The sequence below is a fragment of the Dama dama genome, chromosome 15, assembly GCF_033118175.1.
Source record: "Dama dama isolate Ldn47 chromosome 15, ASM3311817v1, whole genome shotgun sequence".
NCBI lineage: Eukaryota > Metazoa > Chordata > Mammalia > Artiodactyla > Cervidae > Dama > Dama dama.
In genome coordinates this window covers 84,355,839-84,380,213 of record NC_083695.1, presented here as the reverse complement: position 1 = coordinate 84,380,213, position 24,375 = coordinate 84,355,839, and positions in this window count along the sequence as shown.

Sequence of the window (24,375 nt, the reverse complement as noted above, 5' to 3'; positions counted from 1 at the left end):
CTGGGGGTGCTCTGGAGTTGGCAGATTGATATGGTAGGATCTTCCTCCCACCCTGAGTTCTTTCATCCAGTCTTACATTTGTCAAACGTAGCCCAGTTTCTGCTATATTCTGATTCTGTCCTGGCTGGTCTTGGGGATCCCCACCAGAGGTCAAGCTCTTAACCACTGTGCTTAACCAAAAGGTTCCTTGATGAGAGGTTGACTAGAACAAGTAGACACAGTCCTCTAAGGAGCATTTCCCAGCAAGAGTGGGAGAGGAGGGCATCGCGGGGAGGGTGGAGGAGTGGTCCTTCGGGACTGCCTGGAGAAGGTGATCCCTGGGTCTTAGAGGGAAAGATGCTCTGGGAAGGTGGGGGAGGTTTCGGGGAGAGGCCTGGAATCAGAAGGGCAACTGCAAGCGTTTCAGAATGTCTGGGCCGTGGGGGATCCAAGGAATCAGTGAAGCTGGAGATGGTGGAGCCAGTTTATGAATCATCTCCCATGACAGAGTAAGTGCTTCCTGTTTCTTGGAATCCTGTTTAAACCTATCTTTTTTTTTTTATTAAAAAGTATATATTTACTTATTTATTTTTGGTTGTGCAGAGTCTTTGTTGCTACAGCAAACACGCTTGTCTCTGGTTGCAGTGTGCTCACTTCTTATCGTGGTGGTGTCTCTTGTTGTGGAGCACGGGTTCCAGGGCTCATGGGCATCGGCAGATGTGGCGCACGAGCTCAGTTGCCCCGAGACACATGGGATCTTCTCAGACCAGGTGCCAAACCGGTATCCCTTGCTTTGCAAAGCAGATTCTTAACCTGGAACGGAAGCCCCTTTTAAGATTTTTTGATGTAGACCATTTTAAAACTCTTTATTGAATTTGTTACAACATTGCTTCTGTTCTGTGTCTTGGCTTTTTTGGCCATGAGGCATGTGGAATCTTAGCTCCCTGACCAGGGATTGAACCCGCACCCTCTGCATTGGAAGGTGACGTCTTAACCACTGGACCACCAGGGAAGTCCCTGTTTAAATGCCTTGCAAAGAGCATCCGTAGTGTCTGCATCACGTGTCCTTCATCTCTTCTGGGCTCTCCCAGCACTCTTGGTACATGGAAAGGCAATGAGATGTGGTGGAAAGGAACAAGGTTCAGAGTCAGAGACTCGAAGCAAAGAAGTGCCCTGGACATAACACCCACTGAGGTGTCGGGATGCTGCCATTGCCGTTGCTCTCAGCCTATTTAGTCACCCACAGGTCTGAGTGCCAAATCTTTTGCTTCACATCTGATACACTTGTGCTCATTTCAGCTCTTTCCTGCTGGCATCACCATTCACTGGCAAATTGACTGTTCCTCTCTACTTCTGCGTTCATTTCCACTCTTCCCCTGTTCATGTGACCCCTCCTGCCCATCCCAGAACATGTCACGTCCATGAATCTTCTTATTGTTCACTTGCTAAGTCATGTCCAACTCTTCGAGACCCCATGGACTGCAGCCTGCCAGGTACCTTTGTCCTTGATCATCTCCCAGAGTTTACTCAAACTCAGGTCCATTGAGTTGGTGATGTCATCCAACTATCTCATCCTCTGTTGTCCCCTTCTCCTTTTGCCCTCAATCTTTCCCAGCAGTAGGGTCTTTTCCAATGAGTCAGTTCTTCACATCAGGTGGCCAAGGTATTGGAGTTTCAGCTTCAGCATCACTCCTTCCAATGTATATTCAGGGTTGATTTCCTTTAGGATGGACTGGTTTGATCTCCTTGCAGTCCAAAGGACTCTCAAGAATCTTCTCCAACACCACAGTTCAAAAGCATCAATTCTTCAGTGATCAGCCTTGTTTATAACCCAACTCTCACATCCATACATGACTACTGGAAAAAGCATAGCTTTGATTATATGGACCTTTGTTGGCAAAGTGATGTCTCTGCTTTTTAATACACTGTCTAGGTTTGTTATAGCTTTTCTTCTAAGGAATAATTATCTTTTAACTTTATGGCTGCAGTCAGCATCCGCAGTGATTTTGGAGCATAAGAAAATAACATCTGCCACTGTTTCTACTTCTTCCCCTTCTATTTGCCAAGAAGTGATGGGACTGGATGCCATGATCTTAGTTTTTTGGATGTTGAGTTTTAAGCCAGCTTTTTCACTCTCTTCTATCATCCTCATCAAGAGACTCTTTAGTTCTTCTTTACTTTCTGCCATTAGAGTGCTGTCATCTGCATATCTGAGGTGGTTGATATTTCTCCCAGCAATCTTGATTCCAGCTGAGTCCAGCCCAGCATTTCCCATGATGTACTCTGCACGTAAGTTAAATAAGCAGGGTGACAATATACAGCCTTGATGGACTCCTTTCCCAATTTGGAACCAGTCTGTTGTTCCATGTCCGGTTCTAACAATTGCTTCTTAACCTGAATACAAGTTTCTCAGGAGGCAGGTAAGGTGGTCTGATATTCCCATCGCTTCAAGAATTTTCAACAGTTTGTTGTGATCCACACTGTCAAAGGCTTTAGCATAGTCAATGAAGCAATAATAGATATTTTTCTGGAACTCTCTTCCTTCTTCTATGATCCAACAGATGTTAGCAGTATGATCTCTTGTTCCTCTGCTTTTTCTAAATCTAGCTTGTACATTTGGAAGTTCTTAAACCACCTCAGTCCATGGCAGCAAGCCATCTCATGATCTTTTAGAACTTCCTGTCTGTCCCTTAATCGTCTGGGATTTCAGGTCTTACGTATATTTGGATCTTATTGGTGTTTTCTGCTGCTTGAGAGAAGATTAGACTCTAAGCAAGGAGTGTGCCCTGCATGAACATTCAAATCCATGCATGGTAGCCTGAGAAGGTGAGTGTCCTGCTGTAGCTTTGGCAAGAGTTATGCAAAGGGTTCAGTTTCATTTTTCTCAGGGACAATAAATCACTAATCATGGGGGTACAGTAACCATATGAGCCACAGACCATTAGGACTTAAATTTTTTTGTTGTTGTTGGTATAGTAGAGAGTGGCTTGTGTATTTCCAGAATGTAAATCTGACTACACGATTCCTCTGATTAAGACTTTGATGTCTCCACATTCTTCCAGAATGAAATTCAAATGCCTCCTTATGGCTTCAAGTCCTGCACACCGTCTGGGCCCGTCAACCCACTAACTTCCCCTCCAGCCCTTGGCCCTCGTGGTCCATGCTCCGACCATCCTTAAGGGCTCCTGGGGCCCCAGGATGGGCATCTTCTCTCACCACTGCGCCTTCGAGCAAGGTCTCTTCAACTTTCAGCTTCTGCCTTCTCCTTGGTCACTTGGTTACTCTCGTTCTGTAACTCAGGAGCTTATGCCTCGCCTCCTGCAGAAAGTGGCTCCCCGATCCTCTTTGTTTGAGTTCAGTCCCTCTGATGGGATCTTATAAGACATAGTCCCCCCTCCTCAGTGCAAGTGAGAAGGGAGGACTTTTATTTGCCTTGTCCTTACCCTCCCTAGACAATACGTTCCTGAGGGCAGGGACTGTTTCTAGCTCATGGTGGATGGGTTGGAGTCTCTCAATGTTGAGTTCTACCAAGGAGCAGTGAATGAATGGATACTTAGCTGAAAGTGTGGGAGCCGGGTAGGGTTCATTATGGAACACTCGCAAGTCAGATTCCAGCTGGAGATGGTCAGCGGCTCTGGGGCCAGAACTGGGAGCGCCACATTTGTACCGGTCATAAAAACGTTGTTTACTAAGGTTTCCAGCAAATCCTCTTAAATGAATCAATTTCTCTGCCTTGATTGACGTGTTTCTTTTCTTGAAGATGTGTCGTGACAATTTCACATTTCAAGTGCTGAAAGAATGTGCCTAGGTTGAAACTTTCTGCCATTTGCCAGGATGTCAGGTTTTACTCCTGGACGCATTTTCCCCCCAGCTGGCTTTTCTCTCCCTGATAATGGAGGGTCAGCTGCAACGTGGTGAGCATCACCACTTTATAATACAGGCGATTGTTACCTGAAGTTCACAGAATGACTCCTGGCTGAACAGAAGAAGCAATTTGGAGGGGGTGATAATGCATGGCACCCTAAAGAACTGCATTGTTCCCCCTACTTAGGAGTGGAAGAATTATAATAAAGAAGCGGAACCACACATTCTTTCTTTCAAAGTGCCTCTAAACAGTCCTAATATTAGCTGTGGTCTCTGAACTTTTAATGACACTGAGAAAGGGCTTTCTGCAAATGTTTGCAAAGCACATGGATACAAAAATTCCCAAAGAATTTGCTGCAAAATTAACCTGCTAGCCGAACATTTGCCAAAGATACTAATTAGTCACATTGACAACAACACTCTCTGGCCAAGAAATGGGCTGAGAATTTTTGAGATGATAGAAGGGGTGATATACAAATATTTTGGGTGAGACGTAATCAGTTAATTGGTTTATTAAATTATAAAACCATTGTTTGCCTGAAAGAGCAATAAAACTAACTAAATGAATAGTCACCTCTTTGAAGACTTCTTACATTAATTATGTTTATGCATCAGTCGCAGCCGCCGTGTTAGACAAAGGGCTCTTTATCTGTACATGCCATAGCTACAATGTATTGTGGTTCAGATGATGGCCTCGACTTTATGTCTACATAATTACAGAAATCTTATCCCTTTTGTGTTTGCACATCATTTTCGGTTTTTTGGAATAGTTAAACTCCATTTTACTTTTTAATAACATTTTAGAAATCATTGTGATTCAGGTAAACAGAATTTGATTGCTTTGATGGATTGAAAATGGTTAGCTCAGCCCGAGTTTATTTGATTTGTTTCTTTAGGGATTACAAAGAATAGGATTTTATCTCCAGACTGACAAAAGAGACAAACTCTGCATTTTTGCCCGTGGAGTGGCAGAGCTGCTGAGCCACACAGCTCCTCCACCAGGGAGAAGGATTAGGCAGGAGCTGGGATTTTATCCACCATCTGAGTTTTCATTCCCTCAGACGTTGGTGGTGGTGGTGGGGCGGTAAGGAAGGGGAGGCATGCCTTATTCTTATTTTACTTAGAATTCTTAAGTGAGAGGAAACCTGGGTGGTGGCCTGGCACTAAATACAGCAAATCCCATGGAGGTAATCTGCTGGATCGACCCTGTCCTTCTCAGCTATGGTCAACTTAGGCATAGGCCTCTCTGCTAATTGAATGCATTTTCGAAGGCAATGTGCCAATTACTTGCCGGGTTCACCTTGAGACCCCTCCCTGGGGATTTCCCGCAAGATACTCTGATCCAAGATCCCGGCAGATTGTGTGGTGTTTCTGACACCGCTCTTCGTTTTATCCGGTGTGGCCTGACCTTTGTATGGCAGGAAGAGACCAGGAAAACATCAGGGACAATACGGAGAAAAGTGACAGTGTGTTGCAAGATTACCTGTTCTTGACACAGTCCTCTTGCTCGGGAGGGTTAATTAAGACCCCTTAATTCCTGGTTCTTCGGAAGATCATGCACCTTCTTCATTTGCCCAAACTTCTTTAAGCTCTGACTTCTTGGGGCACAGGGCTGTGGAGACACGTAGCTAGCCAACTTTGAGTTGTTGGGTTTCAACTGTTGTTTAGTTGCTAAGTTGTGTCCAACTCTTGTGACCTCAGGGACTGTAGCCCTCCAGGCTCCTCTGGTCATGGGATTTCCCAGGCAGGAATACTGGAGTGGGTTGCCATTTCCTCCTCCAGAGGATCTTCCTGACCCAGAGATCAAACCCGTGTCTCTTGTGTCTCTTGCTTTGGTAGGTGGATTCTTTACCACTGAGCTGCCAGGGTAAACCCCACCGTGTGTAGTAACGAAGTGCAGGGAGAAAAAGGCGTAGAGATTTATATAAAACCTGGATTCAGACTCCAATCCTGTCTCATCACCTGTGGACCTTAGACAGATTTCCAAATCTCATTCACCTTGGTCTTCCCGGGGCAGGGGCGGGGTCAGTGGAAGGAGTACATTAGTCCACTTGAGCCCCTGGCACAGGGCTTGGTGTGGAGCAGATGTCCAGAGAGAGCTTGTTGATGTTCCTCGGTGTCTATGGAAAGCGTGGCTATTGCCATGAGGCACTTGCTTTGTGGTTGAGAAGGCCATACACAGATGAAGACCAAATATTTTAAGCACACTGGCACCTTTTTGCCCTAAGAGTCCCTAATGAGGGATAGCGTTTTAAAACAACACATATAGAGTTACAGGAAACCTTGTTACATCGTGATGGGGTCTTTTGATTGTGACTGAAACAGGCCAATTTCATACAGATTCCATGCTATGAACAATCACAAACGTTCAGCAAATAACCACATGCAAATACCTACCAGGTCAAATCTTATTACAACAAATCTAGCTGTTAAAAAGCAAAGAACAACTGCTGAAAAAAAGTGTCTTTAATGGCACTAAAGTGCTCCTAGTCTTATTTGCTGGTTAATTGATTTAAGAAAGGAACTGATGCAATAAAAATAATAGCTTGGGTAATGCTTTGAAATTTTATACAATGCCATTTGGTTTTAATAAAAACTTAATCCTGGAAATATGCAGAGTAAACTCATAATCAGAATTAGGAGATGTTAATCAGAGAAGGCTCTCAGGTGGAGGTGTTGTTTTTCTTTTGTTTGCTTTTTATTTTTGTTTGTTTTTGGAAAGGAGAGGAAAGATGAAATTGAGAAAATTCTCTCTACAAAAGGCAGGGATTATCAAAATCATGGTGAAAAGAGAGGCCAGCAGTCTGACAGGGGAGGAGAAAGGCTGGCTGGGGGTTAAAAAAATGACTCCCAGGCCAAGGACTCTAAAAGATGGGGTGAGTTTGGGGGCTGAAAATGACAATGGTATTAGAGGAAAGTCAGGATTTACTGAACACTCAAGAAACTGGCCGCTCAAATGATTTGCCACTGCCTTGGAAGCTTTTAATATACCACAGGTCCCCAACTCTCCCAGATAAAATGATTTCTTTTAGCATCACTTGCAAGGAGTTGAAACTGTCTTGCAGATATTGGCACATGGAATTATTCTCTGTCTCTTACTGTTTGCGCCAAGGTGCATCTGCCTCGGGGTAGAGGCTATACGTGTGGGTAAGTCCATGTTGGCATGGATGCAGTCTTCCTTCTCTAATCTCCTTCTCTCCACTGGGAGTTCTTCGGGAACATCACAAAGCAGCAGGACCCTTGGGGCAGGCAGGACCAGGCAGGGGAATTGAGGAAATGGGGCGAGGCTTGGGGTGGGGATGGACCACATCAAGGGGCACTGGAATTGACAGCAGAGCTTTCCAGTCTCCATGGCCACAAAGGGCATTCCTGGATATGCCTCCAGGTGGTAACATGACAATCCTAAGTTCTGAGGAACTGAACTGTAAGGCTGAGAATTGTGCTAGAAGCCAAAGAGAGCCCGCAGACAAAGATCAGATGGGTTGGAACCCCAGGCAGGCCGACTGGTAAGGTCAAGGCCAGCAGGGGTCTGCACTGAAGGTGACTGGTGTCATAGACGTGAAGGCGTACCACCCAGTGCCACCTCGAAGAAGGATTTGCTGCCCAGCCACCAGGAGCAGGGTCAGAAGACAGCTTCCACCCATGAGCGTGTTCAGGGTCACCTGAGACAGTGCCTTGCCCGGGGTCCCACCCTTCCTTGGGGAAGCTCACATCCAACGACTGGATCATCCAGGCAAGGATATAGTGGCCTGGCCACTTTGCCATAATACGGGCAATTCTACAGGTCGGTGTTCCTTCCAGAGCTCCTGCCATCTTGGTGGAGTTTTAGGACTACATGACTTACTCTTCCACCCATCTTAATTCCTCCCCTTCCTTCAACAGGTGTTGAGCCCAACAAACATCTTGCAGCCCAAACTCCATCACGCATCAGCTTCCAGAAAACTCAACCTATGCCAGGAGGGGAGGACTGTGACCGTGCCAAGAGGGAGAGCAAGAGAGCTTTGCAGATAACAGGTGCTAACATTTTGGTGGCAGCAGATTTAAGGAGTCCACAGGCACCCGCTGGGCAGGAGAGCAAGTGAAATTCTGGAGCCTCAGGAAGACAGGACAGGCGTGGGTAACCAGATGGGGCGATGAGCCCGGTACGACACCACTACGTGCCCCTAACCTGCTCCCTGGGGCAGGATGTCAGGTCTGGTGTGGGCAGCTGAAGCCAATAGGTGAGAGGGCAGGTGAGTAGTCTCCTCTGACAAAAAAGAGGGATGCATGAAGAGATGAAAGTGCAGAAGCTAAGTTCCACTGACATCTTGAGAAAGCCAAAGCATCTCCTGGCAGGTTCCACATGTCTGTGTGCTTGCATGTATGATTGGAGTATAAAGCCACGAACAAGTCAGGGGTGAAGAGTGCCTGCCGTCTGACCAGCGAGCAGTGGGGGTTGGCACAGCCTAGGTTCTTGGAGATGGTGCCTGCTGGTTGCTGTGGAAGAAATGGGTTTGTTTATGCAGTGTCTGGTCTTGTCTGTGGCTCTGAGTACCTTTCAGCATTCAGGCCTCTGGGACGGAAAGCAATGGCTAACAGGCATGCTTCCAGCCAATTTACGTGTATGTAAAATTATTTAACTTGGTACTGATTTCTTTGCTTGTCAAACATTCTCTTTAGAGTTGGCATGCAGTGTAAAATGCTGCATTCTTTTTGTCAATCTGCTCTTGCAATCCACTTCACCAACTGTCCCAGAAATGTTTTTCAGAAACGATGGATGACCAGTGGTATAGAAGGGTGTCTTTATTTGTAAAGGGTCGGGTACCTTGAGCATCCACCCTCCACTGGGGTAACCTTGTGTCTGAACCTTGCTGGAACGGAAGATACACATTTAGGTTTTGAGGAAGAAAAATGACTTCTCTTCAAGGACAAAGTTCTGGAATTTATATATCATAACACCCAAGGCAATCACAGCTGATGATTAATTCCTAATGAAAGCTAAACTTAGAGCAATTTTCCTTGATGGTTCCATTTCTCATTTGCCTTCAGTAATTTTTAAGGGATAGTGAGCATTTGGGAAGCCTGGAGAGGGTATCTCATGTAAAAAATTGTAAGATTCAATTTATTCCCCAGATGAAACTTTTTGGTGAAGTGAGGTAGAAAGGTCCTCTAATTTTCATTTCATATGTAAATATGTTGTGATTGATAGAGGGAAAATTCTTTACAGAGTGTGAAGTATGGTTCATTATGCTATTTGTATATAGCTTTCAGATTCTGAGAAGTCTTTGAATTATGACCTCTGAGGAAGCTACAGACAAGCAAAATCAAGGACAATAGCACACATTGTTTTACGTCAATGTAGCAAATTGATTCTACATGAGTCTCAGCTCACAGCAGATAGTGTGACCCAAAGAGTTTTACTTGCTTTCCTTGCACTGGCCTGCATCTTAACTGGTAAGTATTCGATGACGGGAAACCTCATTCTCCATTTTAAACAAGGTCGTTTTCTGACTTCAGTCTTATTTCTTTGAATTTCTGGCCTATCCTCCCTCAGATTTCAATCCTACAGGCAGGTGCCAACCCAAGAACTTCATGAGGCACATTTCTTAGTGCCCCCTGTACCAGGTCAGAGACTGAGCATGGAAAAAATGTAGATGTCTTGTTTCTTTCTTTGATGGGTAATGGGATGCCTCACAGACTTATTCCAGGTGTCTTACTGAGGAGCAGAATCTAATTCTTTGGTTTGTCATCAAATGGGTGGTAAGACTGTTCTTGTAGCTCTGCTATTTCCCTGATGGGATGCTCTGAGTGCCCTAAGAATATACCATTGAGCTTTCTTTCTTGATACCTGTCTTCCTAGCCAGAAAAGAGAATTTCTGCTTAGTCAGAAATGATGACTCCCCATTGTAGAGTCATGATAATGGAAACAATAGCAGCCATTTATTGAGCATCTACTATGTGCAAAAAACTTTACAGGTCTGTCATTTTATTTCCCCAATGACGTTAAGGAGAGGGACATGACTATCCCCACTGACAATGAAGGGAACTGGGGTCTAGAGAGATTATGCAATTGTTGGAGGACACAAAGCAATAGAGTCCCCAGGTTTGCCTGACCCTAAAATCCACGCTTGTAATCACCACTGCTGAGCTCTGTCAAAAGTATGATGGGACCTCTGGGGAACGGGAGGGTGGGGTGGGAGGTGGTTTACTGCACAATGATGTCCCATCAGTCTCACTACTGCCAACTCCTGGTACATATGTGCAAAAATTAGACCCAGAAGAGCTTGTCTGAACAGAATATGTGTCACTAGCCTGATTAGCTATTGCTTAGATATTATATATATAAATTATATACTTACCAGATATTCACCACTTATTAGTCAATGTCAATTAGATATTAATTGGGTATTTATAATTAATTAGTGAATATTAAATAGCAATTGTGCCAGTTTCAATTTCCACCGGCAAGATAGGGAATCTATACCTTCTCCACATCCTTGTCTACATCTGGATCTGGCATTGCCAGCTTAAAAAGAAATGTTCAATATGATGGGTAGTGAAATTCCATCTCACAGAAATTTTGATTTGCATTTCCTTCATTACTGATAGGTTGTGTTCTGTATTGGCCATTTGGGTTTCTTTTTCTATGAATTGCCAGTTCACGTGTTTTTCTTTTTTTTCTGTTAGATATTTATCTGTTAAGAATTGATTTACAGGAATTCTTCTTATAGCCTGGATACTAAGATTTCATTGATCATGTTGTGTGAGCTGCAAATATTTTCTTCTAATCTTCTCTGTTAGCTTTAAGGTGATTTTTGCAAAAGTTTTATACAATATAACTGCATGCATTAATCTTTGTTTTTGTTTTGCTAGGTACTTTTGCATATAACATAGTTTATTTTTTTCTAAAGTTTATTCTTTTTTATTTTCACAACAAGGCATATATTACATCTGAAATGCATTATTTTTCTTTGGTTTGAGGTATTATCTAAATTTATTTTATAAAAAAGAATAAGCAGTTTTCCCAGTAACCTTTATTATTATTACATCCTTTCTACTCTGATTTATAATACTCTTCTCCCCTATATCAAGTTTCTATGTGTTTGTAGGTTTGCTTCTGAACTGTGTCTAACTTGTGCCAATATTGATATATTAGTATATCTTGACAGAAAGCAAGTCATGCTTCTTTATTCTTCTTCAAATGGCTTATTGTTATTCTTAGTCATATGGATTTTAGCCTAGGAATGCCAATAATCTACTAAAAAATTAACTTATTGTCTGACTAACTAAATACCCTGATCTTTGGGGTATTCAAGGACTTGATTATACAGTGTGCTGGCTTTCATCCTCCAGGTGAATTCATTCATTTAAAAAAAAAAAAAAATTCATCTGCAACTCACCTGAACTAGCTTTAAACCTGAATGTTGAGACACATTTTTAAATCCCCAGTCTGTGTATAATTAAATAAAAGTCAGGATTTCAGCCAATTTAATTAGAAAACTGAATCTGAGGTCTACAGGTCAGAAGATAGCAGCTTTGGGACACGGTAATTGTAGATAAGAATTACATAAAGTCATCTGAAAAAGGAAGAAAGTCATCACTGCTTACAATGTATCCTTTCGGTTGCATTTCATAAAACCAACCACCAGAGGGCAGAATGAGCATGAGAGTCCAACTCTACCTCTGGAAAATGAAGATAAGTGCGTCGTTATTAGTTCCCACTAGGACTATGGCATGTTCAGTTTGTCCAGAGGTTAGAACTTTCTTTGAGGGAGAGATCTTTTCCAACTGCTATTCAAGATGACGTGTGTTTCTGTCTTATCTCAGTTGAAGCGTTTTTTTCCCGAGCATAGGGGAAAAAAAAAGCTCACTTCCTAATTGTTGAAATCAAACCTTTGACTTCTGTCACAAGGAAATGCTGTTTAATGAAATTTAAAAGGAAAAACCTCACTCCAACCACTTATCATAATCTCAAACACCCTAATGCAATGTCAAGTGACCCACCAAATGAAATGTTTCCAATGGAGCTATTTTCTAGCTGACCGCATTATCTTGTTCCTACTGATAAAGGGTCTAGTTTATTTAAATTGAAAGGTGATGGGTGTATATTTCACAGTCTGGGCACTTTTTGGTGGTAACCAGTCCATCTTTGCTTGTGTTGCCAACACAAATAGCATGCTTTTTTAGAGTACTGATTTTTCATAAATAGAATAACACATGGTATAATTCTCTTTGCCAAAGGAAACAAGCCAAGAGACAAACGTACTTTTTCCACCCAGGCTACAAAGAAGGGAAAAGACTCTGAGCCTTCAGTGGGGTGTACCTTCAGTTCAGCATGGCTTGCTGAATGCCTGTTAGGTGTTCTTCTTTATTTGAGATATCATGGAGGCCCCCATCTTGCCTTTAATTAAATGAATCTCATTTGGGAGTGAGGTCTTCAAATTGGGGATAGTCATTCAAACATCTAGAAGATAGGATCATTTAATGAAGAAAAAAATGATGTTTAACATGGATCTTGAATTTGACTAAATACATGATAGCTAAGAGGTTTCTGATGACTGTGATTATTATTTGGTTCAAAACTTCTTATTGGTGCTCCAAGAAATCATTCCCTATTTGTGTTCAGGGCAAACCCTAGCTGGAACCTCAGCTCCGATGTTTCCTCCTCTGGGATGCTTCAGCAGGGAGCGGCAGCTCTTCTTTCCCTAGGTGTCCCTTGCCCTTCCTTACCACTGGTCAGGCCAACGCTGGTTTGCATATTTATGTTCCTGTTAGAACACAAAGCCATGGAGAACAGAGACCACGGGTTGCTGGTCATCTTTGGGTCCCCAGCACCAGCACGGGTTTGCATATACAACATAAACCAATCAACATTTGCTGAACGAAGGGAGTGTCACTCCTGTCTTCCCAGCCCTGGTGCAGCACCGTCAGAAGGCACTGCCAAGCTTTCACTTGGCCATCACGGTGAGCCCCAATGTGTTGCTCTGATGCTAGAGCTTCAGCCACGTGGCTCAGCTCTGCACTGGCGTCCTGGCTGTGTGTGTCCTCTGGAGTCCCGCGCTATCTGAAAGCTGATTTACACTAGCTTAAATCCAACGCTTTTGACACTTCAAAAAGTTGAAACTTTCATTCAACATAATAAATGACTTTCCTGTGCCCAGGAGTTGAAGGTTTATGGCCTGGGAGGGCGAGGAAATGTAATGAACAGAACATAGCCCTTCTGGATCTGGTAATAAACACTCAGATATTCTCTGCATAAGTGAAAAAAAATGAATGAATGAGTCATAGGATTGGAAATATTGAATATACTAAGAACAATACATGTAGTAAGTGTTTACTATGGGCTTCCCAGGTGGCGCTAGTGGTAAAGAACCTGCCTGACGATGCAGGAGACAGAAGAGACGCGGGTTTGATCCCTGGGTTGGGAAGATTCCCCTGGAGGAGGACACGGCAGCCCATTCCAGTATTCTTGCCTGGAGAATCTCATGGACAAAGGAGCCTGGCGGGCTATGGGCCTTGGAGTTGAGAAGAGTTGGACACGACTGAAGCGATTGAGCATGCTCCCATGCAGATGTTTAATGTATGCTGGGATCTATGCAAGTGATTGCTTTAAAGTTTTATCTTGTTTAATCTTCAAAGGTCTTGAAGTGGGTGCTCTTAGCTCCATTTTATAGATAAGAAAACTGAAGCTCAGAGCAGGTAAGTCTCTCACTGCCACACAGCTAGTGATTCTGAACAGAGATTTGAACCCAGACGTTTTGACTCCAGAACCTGTGCTTTTAACCCCTGCATGTACAGCAGAATTCCTGGCACGTGGAACACATTAGATAAATAACAGATGAACTCCCCTCTCCTGATCTTACTGCGCTGTCTCCTAAGGCTTTCAACAAAACTATTATGGAGTAGTGAAGGTCTGAAAAATGTTATGTATATTTCTCTTCAAGTCCTGGCCCTTCTGATCTTTCTCTAGTAAGGAAATGTCTGAAGTCACTGTGTGTTCAGTGAAGACAGGACCCCAGGTCTCCAAGGCAGTGGGCCTCCTGAAGCCGAGTTGTTGTTGTTCAGTCGCTAAGTCATGCCTGAGTCTTGGTGACCCCGTGGACTGCAGCATACCAAGCTTCCCGGTCCTTCACCATCTCCTGGAATTTGCTCAAACTCATGTCCGTGGAGTTGATGATGCTATCTGACCATCTCATCTTCTGTCACCCTCTTCTCCTGCCCTTGATCTTTCCCAGCATCAGGGTCTTTTCTAATGAAGCTGGGATAAGACCCCAAAGCCTGTGAGTCTGTCAGGGAGAGAACCATGGTTCAGCCATCACAGTGACATTCCTCTTTTTTCCAATAGCATCAGAATCACCTTTAAGATCCCCAGTTGGGAACAACTTCAACTGGCGGGGAAGTGGGGAGTGGGGAGTGTCACAGGGGATGGGACAGAAGCCAGGATTTGCCCTCCTAAATCTGGCCCAAGCGATAGAAGGCATCTTTGACCTGAAGAAGTGTAATACAAAGAAAATCCTAATTGCTACAGCTAAGTAATTAGAAGATCCAACCTATAAATCATAGTGTGGGCAACCCCTTTAATTATGTGCACGATTAAATAGGTGACTAACGTGCCTTCTTCCCTAGATGAGCATATTTAATATCCTGTAATGGCAACAAGTTTCGAGCCGATTTATCATCATTTTGTTTGGTCAGATGATTTTTCTGCATTTTAATGTGTTTTGTGGTTACATATTTGCTGTGAACAAACAATGCTTTTCCCAGGTAGCGTGCTTCAAAGGACTGGCTGCATGATTTGTTTACAATTCTTTTAGGCCTCTCAGAAATCAAACAACATTATGTACTTATTTTTAAGTAGCTGCACTAAAATCTTAAACAGCCTCCTTAGAGTCTTTCTTTCTCTGCCTGTTTGTACACACACAATAATACAATATTTGAAAAATGGTCAATTTCCTTGAGTCTTATTTTTGACACGTGGAGGTGCAGTTTTGTTATGAAACAACTGTCCAATCAGAAGCATCTATTAACTCCAAAATGGTATTTTAATTGAGAGGAGCTAAAGTCAGTCCATTGAAGCATGCACATGGTATTACATTAGGCATGTCACTGAAATTTGAAAGAGTGATGATAATAATATGACAGGAAATTTTAAACAGACCCTCTAAATCTTCCCTGGAGAAGGAAATGGCAACCCACTCCAGTATTCTTGCCTGGAGAATTCTATGGACAGAGGAGCCTTGTGGACTACAGTCCATGGGGTCATAAAGAATCGGACACAACTGAGCGACTTTCACTTCACTTCACTTCTAAAAGCTTATGTTTAGGTTCATTGGAGTGGTGGTGGGAAGATTTCAGGCATTAGAATCAGGTAGATTTGGAAAAAAAAAAAGAATCAGGTAGGTTTGGGTTCCAATCCCAACTCTGCCTCTCACTGGTCTGATGAAGTTATTTATGTTCATTGAAACTGAATTCCAGGAAAGAAAAAGTAATCCTACCTGGCCTTACAGCGTTGCTATGAGAACTGAAGACACTGCATGTTAGACCCCACCATGGCACCTGGGGTCCAGGAGGTTCTCAGTACATGCTAGCTGCTACTGCAGGTGTAACCCGAATAAATCTGGGGCTTCCTGCTCACAGGATCCAAAAGAAACTCAAACCAGACTCCGAAAGCCTTGAGGATAATTTGTATAACCCTACACAACCCTTTCTTGCCCTCAGGCAGCAGAGGGAAGATTGTAGACACAGCACAACCAAATTTCTTAAATACCATTTTTATTCACCTTTCTCCCCAAAGTTCCTCAAATCATTGTTCTCCCTGTCCTCCCCGTCACACTCCAGCCCATACCATTTCCTTGGCACACCTCTGCTCCCTTGGGGTCCCTCTCTCAGCTTCCCGGGTGCTTTCTTTCCCTCCAGGTGAAGCTCTGAGCTTTCCTGATGCAAGGAGATCCTTGTGTTTTTAGCTTCCTCTGATCTGGGCTCCCAGCCATTGCCTCAGTCAGCAGAGCCAGGCCCAGAAGCCAAGCACTGAGGAAATTCTCCTCCTTAGGAGGGAGGAAGAGGGCTAAAAATTCTGATGCTCTTATATTTTTCTGTGCCCATGAAACCCTGTCAAGTTGCCATGTTTGATGGACATCATTTATAACAGATAGGTAGGATATTAGAGTTTATGCTTTTTGTGGCGTGGATGGAAGAGAATGATTTGGAAGTCTGAGAAACTTGTCTTCTAGAAGAGAAGGTGAAAAGTGAAAGTGAAAGTCACTCAGTCATATCCAACTCCTTGCGACCCCATGGGCTATACAGTCCATGGAATCCTCCAGGCCAAAATACTGGAGTGGGTAGCCGTTCCCTTCTCCAGGGGATCTTCCCAACCCAGGGATCACACCCAGGTCTCCTGCATTGCAGGTGGATTCTTTACCAGCTGAGCCGCCAGGGAAGGAGAGAAGGTAGGGGGAGTCGACAAGCATGATCATAGAAGGGCTGGGGCAATAAGGGGCAGAAGAGAAGAGAGAGGGGCTTGTACAGCCTGGGCGCCCACAGCTCTGCCTGCTGCAGTGGTAATCCACAGCTAACGTGTATGGAGCATTCGTCACTGTTCTCAGCCCCCATGTCTGTCCTGATGAATTCTCATGGCCCTCAGAGGTGGGAACCTTACTGGCCCATACTGCAGATGAGTCACCTGAGGCCCAGCAGGTCTAAGTGGCTTGTCTGAGGTCACAATCCAATTGCAAGCAGCCTGGCTCTTACCCCTATGATATCCAGTCCCATGGTTGCAGAGGGGGGTGCTCAAGGAAACTTCCACACTGAAAATTAGTCTGCAGCAAACAAAAGCTTTTAGAAGAGAAGAAACGAGGTCTTTGGCTGCACAATGGTGTCCCCATTGCCTAAAACTGTGGGAGCATGGTTGATAAACATTTGGGAACAGGTGTCCACTGGGTGGGGGATGAACGTGCTCCTCTCCCAGTCGGGGAGAGAGGCAGGGATCTCTCTGCAACCAGACAATTGAGAATTCTCCCACCAACAGACTCCAGACTCAGGGGGCCAATACTAGGGTTTCATGTCACAAAATAACCAGAGATCCAGAGAGAACACAAAACTATTAAAAATTTGAAAGGCTGCTATGATGGTGGGAGTAGGGGGGTAAGCAGAAACTGCTCTTTTTTTAGAATCTGGCCTGGCTCCACACTTTCACTGCCAAGGGTGGGTTCAATCCCTGGTCAGGGAACCAAGATCCCACAAGCTGTGTGGTGCAGCCAGAAAAAAAAAAAAAAAAAAACTGGCTTGGAAGCATAAGGAGTATATCCTTTGAATAAGCCCTCCTCCCAACAGTATAAAAGGATGAGGGGAGAGTGGAGGTGTCGGGGAGGGTACCTGGTGAAGGAACCATCCCCCAAGAAGAGCAAGGCAGAGGCAACAAGCAGAGATGTATGTAGATACTGTTGTTTGGCTCTTGTTTTAAGACAGTTCGTCGAAGGTAAGGAGGACATTTCTATGGTCCTGGCTTAGGGGCCCCATTTAAACAAATGCCATTCTAACCCAGTAATACTAACCCTAAGTCAGCTGCAGCCTTAGGGAACTGCTCTGCCCCTGTGGACATGGGAATTGTCACTGTATTTCTTGGTGGGACTGGAAATGAAAGCAGAGGAATCAACGCAGAAGGTCGATTTCAAAAACATTTTCTAATGTGGTTTTTCATACTCTGTGCGAGGCTTTGGATTAGCATCCAAAAATGAAGGTTATTCCTTTCTACCCGGCTCTAATTCTGAATCCGTCGAGGGCTACCCGTTCTATTTAGTGCGAAGAATTTCACAGGAGGTAAACAGCATCTGGGCATCACTTACCTCCTTTGATGTTTAACACAATTTACAATGAAAGCTTTGGGAGACATTTAAAACCGTGCAAGGTCCTAAATCATTAAAGGAATGTGGTGCTAGACTTAAAAAATGATAATTGAATGCATTCAACAATAAAGCTGCCAAATTTTAGTGGCCTGTTTGCTAGAGGCTCTTTTGGAGAAACTGAGCTAGATTAAAAAAAAAAATAAAAAAGCACACAGCAGAATTTCTCAAGTAAGAACTTAGTGTTATATAAATTAAACATGGACGGATGCAGGTAAAAATGAAAATAAAAATAGATTAGCTAATGATATAAAGGACTTCTCTGGTGGCTCAAACGGTAAAGCGTCTGTCTACAATGCGGGAGACCCAGGTTCGATCCCTGGGACGGGAAGATCCCCTGGAGAAGGAAATGGCAACCCACTCCAGTACTATTGCCTGGAAAATCCCATGGATGGAGGAGCCTGGTAGGCTACAGTCCATGGGATCGCAAAGAGTCGGACACAACTGAGCAACTTCACTAATGATATAACAATGCTAAATTGCCGGGCCTGCCGGCTAGATGAACAGGTCGAGGACGCAATCACCAGAGCACCTGAGAAATAAAAGACTAAGAAAGATGGGGTTGAGAGGGACGGAGTCAGCTTGTGACTGATTCCGACGACTTTACTGAGGGGTAACATACATATATATACTAACAGGATTCACCAAATTTTAGATCAAAGACTTGCATACGTGCAGAACTGCAGACACTAGTTTTAGCTCAGGAGTTTTATCTTAACTCCAGCAGAGCATGGCACCAGCGTCTTACAATCAAGTAAAGACTACCTAGACATAAGCCATTCACAGGAGCCCGATAATCTTATCAGAGTCAGGAAAATGGGCAAATGGTGGCTGCAGCGATTTCCTTGAGGGAGGTGAGAAAGGCCAATTTGCACTTTAATAAATCAGGGGTGGCGGGACAGAGAGGGACCTTTTGATCTCTCTCAGGGCCGAGAAGGGGCCTGAGCAGTCAGGCCGGCTCCCCGCACTAAATGATCAGAACAGAGTCCTACTGGACACTTTTTGGAGTGTTTGACAGGTCTGTCACCCCTATCTCTGGGCCTCTATAACCATGGTTGGACCATTTGCCTGGGACAGTCCCAGTTTATATCTGTTAACCGGATGTAAAGGCTTCCAGTAGTAAAGAATCTGCCTGCCGATGCAGGAGTTGCAAAGACTCAGGTTTCAATCCCTGGGTCAGGAAGATCCCCTGGAATAGGAAATGGCAACCCACTCCAGTATTCTTGCCTGGATAATTCCGTGGGCAGAGGAGCCTGGTGGGCTACAGTCTATGGGGTCGCAAAGAGTCAGACATGACTGAGTGACAGAGCACACAGGCACACACACATCCTGATGTGAAAATGTTAAGCTTTTCTTATGGAGACCTTCCAAAATATATAAAAATATACAGAATAGAATAATAAAGCCCCATGCATGCTTATTGCTTCTTCTGTACTATTTTAAAACAAATTCCAGTCATCATAATTATAAAAGATAAGAACCTAAAGAAAGACCCAGTCACAATACCATTCTCACACTTAAAATAATGAACCTGTAATTCCCTCATACAGGCAAATATCAAGTCAGTGATAAAATTTCTACCCCCCCCCCCCACCCAGTTTTTGTTTCTTTGAACTGAGATTCAAATAACTGTGTGCATTGCGGTATTTTACTATACCCATTAAGTCTCTTTCCATATAGTTGTCCTATCTCTCTTCCCTTCAGCTGATTATTTTTATATTATTATTAATTCATGAATTTAAGTTTACTTATCTGTTTCAATTCATTACAGTTATTATCTTTATTGATACTCAAATTGTCCTATGTTTGGCCGGTGGGAAATTCTTCAAGTTGGCTCTTGAGTTCTTTGGCAAGATCCCAATAGTCTTTGATAATGTTCTTGCTTCTCATATAGCAAGAGTTTTCAGGTTCACCTTGTACTCTTCCTGGTCCAGTATTGGGATCAGTTATTGCTTTGAGAAGCCCCTGGGTCCTTTTAATGGGACACAGTATTTAGAAACCACAATCTGGGTGCTGGGGTGCTCATTCCTTTCATTTGATCATGGTTTATAGGCATTTTCAGTTGATACAGCTAGGAAAAATTTATTTCTTATTTTAAAAATTATTTATTTTTGGCGGTGCTGGCTCTTCGTCGCTGCGTGTGGGCTTTCTCTAGGTGTGGCTAAGTGAGGGCTACTCTCTACTTGTGACGCCTGGGCATCTTATCCCGTGGGCTTCTCTCGTTGTGGAGCACGGGCTCAAGGGCACCCAGGTTTCAGTGTTGCAGTGCACAGGTTTAGCTGCCCCATGGCATGTGGAATCTTCCCAGACCTGGGATCAAACCCATGTCCCCTGCATTGGCAGGTGGATTCTTAACCATCAGAGAGGTCCAGGACAAATTTAAAGACAGAGTACAAGTTTATGCTGATACTTCCAATTCAAGTTTGGCAATTACAAGATTTTTGCTTAAAACTTTGTCTTACGTTTGTATCTCCAGTTTTGCATGCCAAGCATGCTGAATCACCAGTCGTCATGCTAAAGCCTCTTCTGCCATTTTGATCATACTGTTATCTAGTAGATTGCTTGGGAAGAGTTCAGGAGAAAATCACCTTGGATTCTTTCATGTTCATAACATTTTATCTGAAGTATTTATATTTCAATGTTAATTTGACTGGCTAAAAATACACAAAGTCACATTTTTTTGCCCTTTATTATGTTAAAGTATCATTCCATTTTCTTCTGGCATAAAGCATTGCTATGAGGCAATCTGATGATAATCTTAGTTTCTTTCTAAGTGATTTGGCTTGTTTTTGGATGCCCAAAGGATTTTCTCTTTCTTCAAGTCCATTCATCTTTCAAGACGATGTTGCAATATTGGTCTTTCTGGGTTATCTATCCTTCCTTCCTTCATTCTTTTCTCCCTCCCTTCCCACCTCTTTTCTCCCTACCACCCTCCTTTCCTTCCTTCCTTCTCCTTTCTTTTTATTGCCCACAGTATGCCCTTTCAATATATAGTTTCAAATGATTTTCATTTCAGGAAACTGTTCTTAAATTTTAATTTTCAGTACTTGTTCTGATCTACAAGTTTGGTTTCTGTCTTTAAGTAGGAAGAGGAACTCCTATTAGACATATGTTGCTTCTTCCTTTTTTTACCTATCTCCTGTATCTTCCATTTTCCTTTGAATCTTTTTTATCTCTTTATTTCCTTTTAATTGAAAAAAAATTCTTGTCACTTTGCCTTTACCTTGTAAGGCATTATATGCTGTCTACTCATTTATTTCTTATAACTTTGTCTTCATTTATGAAATAATTTATTATTTTACTTCTAAATTTTTCCTAAATTTAAGAAATTTAAATCCTAAATTTACTGCTAAATTTTTCTAAATAATCTCATGTCTAAGTCTGAAAAATTCTGACTTAAGATTTTCTTTCATATTTTCCATAACTTTATGCCATCTTTGTTATTTCTTTTAGCTCATTTTGAGATATTGCTTTCTTTTCTTAGGTATTTTGTGGGCATGTCTTTCTGATATGCTATTATTCTCTTTTTAAAAAATGATAACTTCATCTAGGATTCAACTGCAATCATACTTTGTTGGTTGTGTTAGTCACTCAGTCCTGTCCGACTCTTTGCACCCCATGGACTGTAACCCATCAGGCTCCTCTGTCCATGCAGTTCTCCAGGCAAGAATACTGGAGTGGGTTGCCATTGCCTCCTCCTGGGGATCTTCCCGACCCAGGGATTGAACCCCAGTCTCCTGCATTGCGGGTGAATGCTTTACTGTCTGAGCTGCCAGGGAAGCCCTGTTTTGTTTGTTATATCATGTAAAATGAGATTTCCTTTATTTTTAGGCAAGGAGGAGTTAGAACTTTTCCCCCCTAACTTTAGATCTCTTTTTTTTTGTCTTTTTCTCTACAGAGTGATACAAAATATAGCTTATACTCTGGAGAACTTCCTCTTTCATTCCCTACCCACAGTTTTATCTGGATCTGACTGTTTCCTTTGCTGTCCCTGCCCTTATACTCCCAGAGAGGAGATTTGTCCTGGAAGGAGACTTTGGTTTGTTTCTTTGAGAGTTCATAGGGCCCACACTACTGCTGTCCCTTAAGATATGGATTCCTGGGCTTCCCCGGTGACTCAGCAGTAAAGAATCCACCTGCTAGTACAGGGGACATGGGTTGAATCCCTGGTCTGAGAAGATCCCACATGCCTCTGAGACAGCTAAGCCTGTGCTCCACAATTACTGAGCCATGCTCTGAAACTAATGAAGCTTGGGTGCATATAGCCTGTGCTCTATAAGAGAAACCGCAGCAATGAGAAGCCTGCGCACTGCACCTAAAAAGTAGCCCCTGCTTGCTGCAACTGGGGAAAGCCTGCATGCAGCAACAAAGATCCAGCACAGTCATAACTAACTAGCTAAATAAATAAATCTTAAAAAAAATCTCTTTAAAAAAAAAGACAAGGGTCTCCAACATCTGCGATCTAACATCTGATGACCGGAGGAGGAGCTGATGTAAAAATAATAGAAAAGTGCACAATAAATATAATGCCATTGAATCATCCCCAAACCATCCCCACCTCCTGCCCCAGTTCATGGAAAAACTGTCTTCCATGAAACCAGTCCCTGTGCCAAAAACGTTGGGTACTTTCACCTTAAAATATTTTCAGAAGCCTTTGCACTCCTCTGAAAATTGGATTGTGCAAAAATCTCTCAGTTTCAATTGCTGTTTTCACATTGTCCTGCCATGTTTCAGGTATGGACTTATTAGGGGTTTGGGGTGGGGGTTCTCCTGTTTTCAAGTTCATTCAATCTCCCCTAGCTTCCTTTTGCTTCCTCCTTCTCAGCTGATAAGTACATAACTCTTGTAGCTCTTAAATATTTGATTGCTTTTTGGAGTTAATGGCGATACCCACCACTTAGTTTTTGTGGTAGATATTGTCCACGGGTTTTGCTTTTACTGCCCTAGTTGCTCTGACTATAATTGTGGGCGGGTTGTAGAGATTATAAATGGACACTTCCACACTGCCTATTCTCAGCATTCCCGTCTAATACAATTCCTAATAGCATTCCCTTTACTCTCAGAAGTGAAGTTTGAACAATAAATTACATGGTTACCCTACTTATCCTCAATCAGAAATCCAAATGACTCTGAAAATTGAAAGATTTTCCGACTCATTTGGGGCAAATTCAAACCTGACCTGAATTCATTTGATAGCAAAAGCTGACCTGGTCTGACTTAGAGCTGTTTATAACTTTTATATATTCCAAGTACTATGAATATCAGTACTTTTTTTTTTTTTTTCAGAAGTGTTCATGTTTTTAATCTTAGAATATGGCCCAGGACCCGGTGATGATGTTATGTAACATACAGCATATCAGCCACATTACCACTTTAAACTATGAAAAGTTGTAGAATCTGAAACATCTCTGGACCTATAAATTTCAGACAAGGAATTATAGACCTGTAAGGGGCTTTGCCCTCATTGCTGTTAAAAGTTGCAGTAGGGTGGGGCTTCCCTGGTGGCTCAGTGGTAAAGAATCCACCTACTGCTGTAGGAAACACGGGTTTGATCCCTGGTCCGGGAAGATCCCACATGCCGCCGAGCAACTAAGTCAGTGCACTGCAGCTGTTGAGCCTGTGCTCTAGAACCTGGGAGCCACAACTATTGAGCCCATGTACTACAACCTCTGAAGCCCAGGCACCCTGGAGCCTGAAATGCCCTAGCACCCGAAACAAGAGAAGCAACTAGAGAATGGGCCCCACTCTCAGCAACTAGAGAAAGACCTTTGCAGTAATGAAGACCCAGCACTGCTGCTGCTGCTGCTAAGTCGCTTCAGTCGTGTCTGACTCTGTGTGACCCCATAGATGGCAGCCCACCAGGCTCCTCTGTCCCTGGGATTCTCCAGGCGAGAACACTGGGATGGGTTGCCATTTCCTTCTCCAAGACCCAGTGCAGCTGTAAGTAAATAATTACAGTCGGGTGAGTTTCTGTCCCAAGTCAACTGCAGGTTTTCCTCCCCCTGGTGTTAGGCATGATTGACCAGATCGTGGGGGATTGATTTAATCTTCAGCCCCGCTCTCCTCCCAGGAGGTTTTGGGGGTGCGATGGAAGGTTCTAGTCCTCTAATCACTAGGTTGCTTCCCCAGGCAACCAGTGCCTGGCCCTTAGATGCTATCCAAAAGTTACCTCATTAGCATAATAAAAGACACCTTTGTGGATCTCCTCAGAAAATTCCAAAGGTTTTAAAAGCTCTGTGCCAGAAATGGGGACAAAGACCAAATGTATATTTCTTTTTATAACACCGAAGGCAGGGTGGAATCAGGGGACATCTGGGGAAGGCATTGCTGGAATTCAAGGAGAGGAAGCTGGTCCTGGCAGGTGGCTTGGAGGTGGGTTTTTTTGCTCAGGACCATGTGTGTTCTTCTTCCAAAAGAATACACCACATACTCTTCTGGAAGTTTTAAATGTGCTATTTTTATGATACTTACGTGTTGCAGGTTTATAGGCGTCCCATGTTTGATGTAGTGATTTACGAAACAATGACACCATTTCACACCTGTCCTCCTAGGGTTTTGAAGAGGATGACACATTTTCTTCTCTGAGGAAGCCAATTAATTAACCTGATTCCACCCTTCCCACAAAGGAGGGTGTTGCACACCCATTTTAGAGCTA